At 51.9% G+C, this 10,589-nt stretch overlaps 1 long non-coding RNA gene across 1 annotated transcript; it reads left to right on the top strand.

Moving 5' to 3' along the window:
- Positions 1-1,001: 1,001 nt before the first annotated feature.
- LOC142034844 (uncharacterized) lies at positions 1,002-8,113 on the top strand. Its single transcript, XR_012651759.1, has 2 exons — positions 1,002-1,518; positions 6,495-8,113. It is a non-coding gene; the product is annotated as an uncharacterized LOC142034844 (long non-coding RNA).
- The last annotated feature ends 2,476 nt before the right edge of the window (positions 8,114-10,589 follow it).

The following is a 10,589-nucleotide window of genomic DNA, read 5'->3' as shown; positions in this document are numbered from 1 at the left end:
GGAAAACCACACGAAACCGGCAACGCTCCTGCGTCTGACCTGGTCGGACTCCAGGGGCCGCGGCGGCAGCAAGGACTACGCCGCGCCCGAGAGCCACGCTGCCGCCCGGCCGCCGACTCCGCGAAAACTACAGCTCCCGGCATGCCCCGGGAGGCAGCCTGCCCTGCTGCCTGACCCCGAGGGGAAGCCGCTTCCGTTTCCGCCCACCCCCACGCCGGCGCAGCCGCAGTTCCCGCCGAGCCCCCAGCGCCGCTCCGGGCAGCTCCGGCGCGCTTTCGCCGACCGGCTCCGGCACGGCGCGGCGCGGCACCCCCCGCCCGGCTCCGGCTCTGGCTCCGGGCAGCGGCCGCCGCTCCGGCACGGCACGGCGCGGCCCCGCCGCCGCTGCTCCGTGCGTCCCACACGGACCCCGCCGTCCTCCTCGGGGCTTTCCCCGGAACCCGCCGGCCGGCTGCGCAGCCCCACCACGGGGCCCGGTGAGCACCCCCCCCTCCCCCCCGCGCGCACTTGCTCCCAGCCGCCCTGTGAGCCCCCCCCCCGCGCGCACTTGCTCCCAGGCCCCCTGTGAGCCCCCCCCCCCCCCCCGCGCGCACTTGCTCCCAGCCGCCCTGTGAGCTCACCCCCTCCCGCGCGCACGTGGTCCCAGCCGCCCTGCACCGCCCCCCCCGCGCGCACTTGCTCCCAGGCCCCCTGTGAGCCCCCCCCCCCCCCCCGCGCGCACTTGCTCCCAGCCGCCCTCTGAGCTCACCCCCTCCCGCGCGCACGTGGTCCCAGCCGCCCTGCACCCCCCCCCCCGCGCGCACTTGCTCCCAGGCCCCCTGTGAGCCCCCCCCCCGCGCGCGCACTTGCTCCCAGCCCCCCTGTGAGCCCCCCCCCGCGCGCACTTGCTCCTAGCCGCCCTGCGCCCCCCCCCCTCCGCGCGCACTTGCTCCCAGCCGCCCTGTGAGCGCCCAGGGCTCCCCCCCGGCCTCTGCACCGGCGGCCCCCACCTCCCCCGGGCCACCCCCGCCTCCGACGTTCACCGTCCGAGGGGCGCCCGGCCCCGCTCACCTTCTCCCGAGGGGCAGCCGCAGCCCGGCCACCGCGCCGCTCCGCTCCTGCCTCGGCTCCCACCGGCCCCGCCCCGGCCCCTCCCCCGGCAGCCCCCCCTTTCCAGGGAGGGGCCGGCCCCAGCAGCCTCACTGCCCGCACCTGCGGTTCCTCCAGCCCCGGCCCGCAGCTGGGGGACCGAAACCCGGAACAAAACTCCTCAACACCCATGGGAAGTTAAGCAGCAGGCACTTCCTTGATTGAATGAAAGGTGGCAAGACTCATCTCATTTGGAAGGGGTGTTAACTGGGGTCAAAATACAGATTTTAATACCCATCTTATTTTAGTTCTAAGACTTGGCGATTGCCAGCTATCATCTTTTCCATTTACCCGGGTCCACCAGCGAGGCCACAAGGGAGATTTCTTCCAGAGAGAGGAGAGAGTTATTAAGTCTGAAGTCCACGGTTTGCCTTTCTCCTTCATGAAAAGGTGAGTGGATCATATCTCATCACTAGTCACCCAAACAGTTAACCCTGAACTTTTCACCTGTCCTTTAATACAGTCAACTCCAAGCTAAATGTTTTCCGTTATTAAGAGGGGACCAAAGATCATGTAAAATATTATTATACTTTCTACAAACACATCCCCATCTGAGAGCTTTAGCTACTAGAGAAAGTCGTTGGAGTTTGGGGTCAGAGGAGCTGCAAGTATGAACCTTCATTCAGCTCTGTTGAGGATGTGTGATTTTTCTCTGGTTGTCTAAAGCAGTCTAAATTTCCATAGATGGTCCTGACTCTGGGTGGCTCTAACAAGGATCCTGGAACTCCAGGAAATTCTAAACATCGTTTTATATTTTAAATATGATCCCAGGTTCCTTCCTGCACTTGACTCTACGGTTTTGGCAACTGACAGCCCCAAGGGCTGCCTGTACAAGTTTCTCCCGAAGGGCGAGTAAATTAATTCTTTTGTCCATGAGGTGGATGGTTTGGTAATGTTATAATTCGCAACGCTATAATTCCTTCTTTCAAATTTAAAAAAAAAAATTGCCTTTTAAATCCATCCCATTTAATTTGCTAAAATGATTCTCATTGTTCTGCATCTTTTCTCAAGTTTTGGTTAAATTCAATGTCAGGATTCTCCACGGAACTAGATTTTAATCTGACTTTAGAATCGGAAGGCAGGCTGTTACTGAGGTTCAATTTTGTGTCTTTACCAAACTTTGAATCAATTGCAAAACTAGATTATTTTTTTTTTTTAATCCAAATTACAAAAACGGTTAACATCAAGATTAATAGCTCAAACAATAATTGTTCCATTTTATCTCATGTTTAGAACCCCTCAAAAAAACCCACATAAACCCTCTAAACACACAAAAAGATTATTGCCCTCGACAATATTCCTAATAGCAACCCCAATAGTATAAACTTTACACAACTATTTTCCCAAATAGATAACGTGAAACTTACTTATAGATTTTCAGTTTTAAAGGCCCAGTTTCTTTAGACTTCCAGTTTCTTGTTGGTGCTTTCTTTATTCGTGAATAATGAAGCCAAGGTTCTTCTCCCAGACCTTTACTGCTATAAGGGTTGTTAAAATGACACGATACGGTCCTTTCCGCTTCTCAGTGATTTTATATATATTCAATCTAACCTCCCGGTCGGAAGGGATGCGCTGCTACGTCCAATTCTAAGGGTCCAGCTGTGGAGACATACTGACAAAGTTTCTGAAAAGAATTGCTTAAAGAAATCATAACACCTTTTAAAAACCTACCTCCAAAGGCACTCAAGATACTCAGAACACAGGACTCTTGATATGGTCTTTCATACAATATTTCATAGTGACTTAAATTTTCTTTCTCTTCTGGCTATACTCTGATTCTTAATAGAGCCATGGGTAATGCTTTAACCCATGTGAGGAGTGAGGTTTCCTGACAAATTTTACTCGACTGTTGCTTAAGGGTATAGTTCATTCCCTCTCTCTCTCCCCCCTCCCCCCGCCCCCTTCCCCCCCCCCCCCCCCCCCTTGCTTGTGGTCTATATGGGGTGTGATAGTCTCAATCTATAGATAATACTTTGCTCAACTTGTCTCATAATCTTTGCTATAAAATGAGGGCCATTGTCAGATGACATTCTTAGAGGCACCCCACATTTTGGTATTATCTCTTTGAGCAAGACTTTGAGTACTTCCCTTGCTTTGTTGGTGCAACAAGGGAAAGCCTCGGGCCACCCAGTAAAGATATCAACTAAAACTAGGACAGATCCTTCTTTTCAAGGCAATTCTATAAAGTCAATTTGCTAATATTCTCCTAAAAAATTTCCTTATTTCATAATCCCAAAGATGATCTTATTACTGATTCGGGGACATTTTTATATATAAATTTCACATCCGCTTCTAATTGTTTAAACAATCTTTGTCGTATTTCACTTTCTGTTCCCCGATATACTTTGTGATGTTCAGCTCGGGCAATTTCTATTATTGTGGGTGGGACTATTATTTGACCTGTCGGTGTTACAGCCTATCCTGTTTCATTTTGTTAGCCTGCAATCTAATAATTAATTCTTCATCTTTTTCGTTATAATTTGGAGTTTCTTTAGGCAATTTTATACTTTTCTCCGGAACTAGTGCTAGGATGCCTTCTTCCGCAGCCTCTTTAGCGGCTTTATCAGCCAGTCGGTTACCTGTGTTAGGACCGGTCTTACCTAACTGATGTGCTTTACAGTGCATTATCGTGACTGCTGTTGGTTTTTGAATGGTTTCTAACAATTCCAGTATTTGTTCTGCGTGCTGAATGGTGGTTCCTTGCGCAGATAACGGTCCTCTTTCTCTCCGTATCGCTCCGTGCGCACGTACTACTCCAAAAGCATACTTTGAGTCTGTCCAAGCGTTGACTCGCTTTCCTTGACTTAGTTCCAGAGCTCGAATAAGAGCTATCAATTCAGCCTTTTGCGCAGATATCGTCGAAGGCAAAGTTGGCAACACAATTACTTCCTCAGTAGTTATTGTCTATCTTGATAAACGTTTTCCTTCACAGATGGAACCGCTTCCGTCGGCATACAGTTCCCAATCTGTTTCTTCTAGCGGCCCATCTCAGAGAGCCAGTCAGCTGGAATAAACTCTTTCGATTGTCTGCAAGCAGTCACGTTCCAGTTCTCCTCCTTTAACTTGATCAGTTGTTGAAAACGCAACAGGGTTAACGGTGGTAGTAGTGTTTAGGTAAACATCATCTTGTTCCAGCAACACCACTTGGTATTTCAGCATCCTGCTAGGGGATACCCAATGCCCCCCTTTCTGTTTTAGCACAACAGTTATCATATGGGAAACGTACAGTAATCCTTTGTCCTCTAATCCTTTGTCCTCAGGTGAACTTAGGAGCTTCCTGGATCAGTAGCACAGTTGCAGCGACGGCTCTCGGACGACCAGAGCATCCCAGACTCACATTACCTAATCGCTTCGAGAAGTAGGCCACGGCTCGCCCACTTGGCCCTACATATTGGGCCAGGATACCCAGAGCTATACCTCTTCTTTCACGAGCAAAAAGTTCAAGTGTCTTTGCGAGATCTGGCAGGCCTAGGGCTGGCACCCCTATTACAGCCTGTTTCAGTTCTTGGAAAGTAGCTTTCTCGGCATCGGTCCAATCCATTGTTTGAGGTTTTGAGCTGCTCCTATAAAGGTCGGGCCAGCAAGCCGCAATTTATCATCTACAGGTGACACCACTCGACCATTCCCGGAAACGCTCGTCATTAATTTTTTTCGTCTTAGGTTCGGGGAGATGACAAATTGCCTCTTTTCTCTCAGTTCCCAATTGTCTCTGTCCTTTTAGGATTTTAAAACTCATTTACATAAGTTTCTTCTTTCTGGGTTATTTGGGGTTTTTTTCTTTTGACACTCGATATCCACCGATTCCCCAAAAGTTCAACAAGTTAATAGTTAACTTTGTGCATTGTTCTTCCGTCTCAGCTACAATTAACAGATCATCCATATATTTCAGCAAGATTTCTTGATTATTTTCTTTCTTCCAAATCTCTAATTCTCGTGCCAATTGATTTCCAAAAATGGTAAGATTATTCTTAAAGCCTTGAGGCAAGACTGTCCACGTATATTGTGTTTTTCTCCCAGTCTCAGGATTTTCCCATTCCAAAGCAAAAACCTCTTGACTACCGGGATCCAAGGGAATACGGAAAAAAGCATCTTTTCGGTCTAACACTGTGAACCATTCTTGTTTCTCCGTTAGGGTTGCTAACAAAGTATAAGGATTTGCTACTACCGGATGAATATCTTGTACTATTTGATTTATTGCTCTGAGGAGGTCTTGAACTAATCTACCATCTTTTTCATTAGCCTTTTAACAGGCAAGATCGGGGTGTTATATCTGGATTCACATTCTATTAACAATTTGTATCTTAAAAACGTTTGTATTACCATTACTAACCCTTTCCGACTTTCCGGTCTTAGGGGGTATTGTTTAATTCTTACCGGATTCGATCCTGGCTTTAAATCAACTCTCACAGGTTCTGCTTTTTGGATTTACCAGGAACTTCCCAGTCCAGACGATTGGAATTACAGCATTAGACTTTGACTGGTATAATCTTCTGCTTTCGCTAACCATCCTGTTAACAACAAAGCCACTGCTTCGATACGTTTAGTTTCTGGAATTGAAGTTTTAATCTCTCCATTTTTTAATTTAACTTCTGCCTCTAAGTTCTCAAATAGATCTCTCCTTAACAGGGTTTTAGGAGAATCTGGCACATACAAAAACTGCTGAGTGACCCATTGCTTTCCTAATTTCATTGTTAAAGATTTAAAGAAGGGTCTAGTTTCTCATTCACTTGTTGCACCGACACCGCCAATTTCTTCAAAACTTAACTCTCCCTCTAAGGTATTTAAAACTGAAAAGGTGACTCTTAGTGTCAATTCAAATTCAATTTTCTGTTCTCCCGGTTTAGCTGTAACCAGAGGTTCTGCTGGGAGACTCCCCTCCCGTCCCCGTCAGATACGTTCACTTAAAAAGAACAAATCTACCTATGGCACTTTATTCCATTTACTCTCTCTCCTACAAAACAACAGTAATTGCAATATAGTATTGTAACTCAAAGTTCTGTTCGTTTACCATTTTTCCTGCAGTTCACCCCAATGTGCCAATAAATGTCCCAACGGTGATGGTTTTGGTAACTTTTCATCAGCAGTTCTATTTCCTGCACTCTTATTCTTAAACAATTTTGCTAATGCCTTTATACTTCTATACATTCAAATACCAACTACCAAACAAATGCAAATGACAATTGTCCCAAATAATACACAAAGTCCAACCCAGCAATAGCTTTCGCTTATGACTTACGGGCAGACGCCTAGGCTTCCACTGCAGACGGGTACCCTCCAAGCCCCAACCCTGCGAAGCTTTCGCCGCGCCTCACGGGCAGGCTTTCCAAACAAATTCCAAAGCAGCAGCGCCTTACCTTTTTTTCCAGGGAACGCTGCGAGGAGCTTTGCGAGTCGAGGGTGACGGTTCTCCCCGAGAATACCTCGGTGCCGGCCGGAGTTCGATCGACACTCGATCTCGTCACTCGCAAGGTCCCATCTGGGTCGCCAAAACCGTTACCGAAATCCGGAATAAAACTCCTTAACACCAACCTGAAGTTAAGAAGCAGGCACTTTGTTTATCGCAGCGCTGGGGACACAGGGGATCGCTCCTCCAAAGGCGTGTCCCGCTTAGTATCAAAATCCATCAGTTTTTACAGACTTTTCCTGTCAGGTCATTGTTACCGAAGCTCCTTCCGTAAAAATGCATACTATGCTCGTTCTTAAATTTAACCTTTATAATGATCGGTCCTTTGATTATATAACCTTATCAATATTCTTATTTAAAAACAATCATTGGTCAGTTACACTTAGCTCTGCTGACTGGCATCTTCGATCCTCAAATCGAGATGGGAAGGGTAAGGGGGTTTCCAAGCAGCAAACTGGCGTCCCCGACGGTTTCCTTAGTTTCCTGAAACAGAAGGTAGAAGAACCAGTAACTTCCTGGTGAGGTTTCTAGGGTAAGCTCTTTCAAACTTTAAAAATATTAAGGTTCCTAGAGTCACGCGTAACACAGCTCCTAAAGTTTCTACGGCTACGTTTCGAACTTAACGATCCTATACGTTATGCTTCACAATTTTACTTCTTAATCAAACCTAACTCTTCTATGTGATTAAATTTTGATTTCTTTACCGGAATATTTGCAACAGCTGGAGCCCAGCAGGAACAGGGGGGACACGGCCCGACCCCCCCAGCGCCTCACCTCCTCCTCCCCTGGGCTCCCTCACGGCCCCTCCACTCGTGCAAAGGGAGCGCAAACGCAGCCCGGAGGGCAAAGGGGACGGGCGGCCAGCGTTTATTCAGTCAGTCGCGTGCCTATCGAGTCCTGCCAGCGAGTCTGCTCCGGGGCTCGGGGCGCCCCCCGGCGCTCCCTCTGCCCCTCGGACACCTCTGATAGCCTATTTCCATACATTCTGTATGGCCCGTCTAAATATTGGGATGGTTTTAATATTTTGTACCAGCTGTGGAAACTGGTTTGCTGCTAGGTGACTGCAAAAGTGAGATTTGGTAAATAATTATTAGAAATCTTATACTAACACTACGATTGAAACAATAGACAAAAGTATAGCCAAGCAATTAACTAGCAGAGGTAGGTACTCCTAAGTTTTGCAGTTCTTTGCTCTTATGACTAGATGTTCCTGTACGCTGGATGAGAACAATGCTGAAACTGACCACGTGTGATTGAACCTGCGTTAAGCTTCAAGATCAAAGAACAAGGACAAGACTAAAGACTTCGAGGACAGCCAGCAAGAACTTCAGATGGGTCGGTGGTTGCAAAAGCAGCCCTTCGTCTCAAATGGATCCTTCATTGCACGTGATCGGACGTAGGCAGTACTATGATAATCGGTTGCTGTCGTTTTTATGTATATGTATACTAATCTGATTAACATGCAATTAGTTATTCTGTATAACCTGTTTGTGCTAAAGCTGTGGCATGCACGCTAGGTGGAACTATCCCCCGTGCATCCAGCGCTGCAATGAAGAATGCCTGCTTTCTAAAACTCCAAAACGAGTCTTAGGGAGTTTCTTCGACCGGCTTTTCAGTATCAGAGGTACAAGGGAGGAAAGAAAAAGAAAAAAAAAAAAGAAAAAAAAACAGGCAGCGGTGTGGGAAAGAGAGGGGACCAGGGGAGGGGCAGGGAGGGACCAGAACGCAGAAGAGGGGAGACAGGGCCCCGAGGGCCCGGGGCTCACCACAGCTCTTGGCACTGCCAGGAGAATTTGCCAGTTCAGACGCTTCTTTCTGCTCCTCTCCCGCTCCCCTCCTCTTCTGTAACTCCGGCGGCGCGGCCGTCCTCCCCGTAGGAGAACACGCGTCTCATAGGTCTTGCAAGACGAGGCCTCCTAGGCACGGAGCCTCGCTCGCTCGCACACTACGTGGCCGTACCGCACCGTCGGTGCCGCATCCGGACCCTGCGGTGCACCTCGGCGGTCTGACCTGCTGCGGACTACGAAGAGGGATCCTTCCACACGCGGAGAGGCAGGCTCTCTCTTGCCTGCGGCGGGAGGCAGCTGCCGGCCGGCCAGCCTTCAATTTTTTTCTTCTCTACCTTTCTCTGGCCTCTCCAGCTTCAGCCGCAGCAGCTCCTGCCCGCAGCCGGTAAGCGCCCCGCCTGTCCCTTTGTGCTCCCGCGCCGCGAGGAGAGGGAGGCCGGGCAGAGACAGCCCGTGCGAGCGTTCCTTACCGGCGGCGTTTCCTTACCGGGAGGAAGCAACGAGCGCGGCGGCACCTCCCGCCGGTGCCGCATTGCCGTTACCGTCGGACGGCACGGGCAGGACCGCGGCAGCCGCGCGCACTCGCAGCCTCCGAGCTGCAGTACCGAACATTGGTCGCGGGGTGGCAGCGGCGAGCGCTTGGCACAACGCGCCAGCGCGCATGGGCGGCACCCCAGCTGCAGTACCGAAGTCTGTTCAACAGGTGGCGGAAGAGAGCGCTGGCGAAACGCGCCGCCACCGCGCATGCGCGGCTCCGCGCTGCTGTACCGCGTTTCGGTTGCTAGGCAACAGCAGGAGGGCGGCAAAAGGCGCCACCGCGCATGCGCTGCTCCCGACCGCCAGGGCCGCGTTTTGGTTGCCAGGCAACAGCAGGAGGGCCGCAAACCGCGCCGCCGCGCATGCGCGGTTGCCGAGGCGCCGTGTCGTGCTTTCGTTGCCAGGCAACAGCGGCGAGCGCCGTAAAAGGCGCAGCGCGCATGCGCCCGTGCCGAGCTGCCGTAACGCGTTTCGGTTGCTAGGCAACAGGAGCGGGCCGTAAACCGCGCCGCCGCGCATGCGCAATAGCCGAGGCGTCGTGTCGCGTTTTGGTTGCCAGGCAACAGGGGCCAGCAACAGTAAAAGCCGAACCACGCATGCGCGGTGGCCGAGCAGCCGTAAAGCGCTTTGGTTGCTAGGCAACAGCCGGAACGCCGTAAACCGCGCCGCCGCGCATGCGCGATAGCCGAGGCGTCGTGTCGCGTTTTGGTTGCCAGGCAACAGCGGCGAGCGCCGTAAAAGGCGCAGCGCGCATGCGCCCTTGCCGAACTGCCGTAACGCGTTTCGGTTGCTAGGCAACAGGAGCGGGCCGTAAACCGCGCCGCCGCGCATGCGCGATTGCCGAGGCGTCGTGTCGCGCCTCGGTTGCCAGGCAACAGGGGCCAGCAACCGTAAAAGCCGAACCACGCATGCCCTGTTGCCGAGCAGCCGTAAAGCGATTTGGTTGCTAGGCAACAGCAGGAGCGCCGTAAACCGCGCCGCCGCGCATGCGCGATAGCCGAGGCGTCGTGTCGCGTTTTGGTTGCCAGGCAACAGCGGCGAGCGCCGTAAAAGGCGCAGCGCGCATGCGCCCTTGCCGAACTGCCGTAACGCGTTTCGGTTGCTAGGCAACAGGAGCGGGCCGTAAACCGCGCCGCCGCGCATGCGCGATTGCCGAGGCGTCGTGTCGCGCCTCGGTTGCCAGGCAACAGGGGCCAGCACCGTAAAAGTCGAACCACGCCTGCGCGGTTGCTGAGCAGCCGTAAAGCGCCTCGGCTGCCCGGCAACAGCTGGACACACACACACACACACACCCCCCCCGACGCACGCCACCGCGCATGCGCCCCTCCCCAACGCCACTTCCCACCTTCGGTCACCGGGCAGCAGCATCCGCATCCCCGTAACGATCCTCTTCGGAGCATCAGCTGGATGAGGGACGACTGACAGCTCAGACCAGTAGAGACCAGACACAGGCGGCAACTACTTACTGGGGGCACAGGGCTTACGTTGCCCTGCCCTTTCCCCACTCGCAGCCCGGGCAGTCATCTTCAGCGCCTCCGTTCCAAAAAGCACCCGAGTGGCTGGAGCGTTTACAGCAGTCAAGTGCAAAGAACAGACAATTCGGGTGGTCGCTTCTGCCCCTGCCCTCCCCACCCCATTATCTAGAGAGGAGAAGCAGCACAGGGAACCTGCAAATGGGGGGGGGAAGGGGGGGGGTCCCCTGGAGCAAGCCCCAGGGACTGCTGTATCCCTCT

This window comes from Buteo buteo, chromosome 9, assembly GCF_964188355.1.
Source record: "Buteo buteo chromosome 9, bButBut1.hap1.1, whole genome shotgun sequence".
NCBI classification, from domain to species: domain Eukaryota; kingdom Metazoa; phylum Chordata; class Aves; order Accipitriformes; family Accipitridae; genus Buteo; species Buteo buteo.
This window is presented reverse-complemented; position numbering and strand designations above follow the sequence as displayed.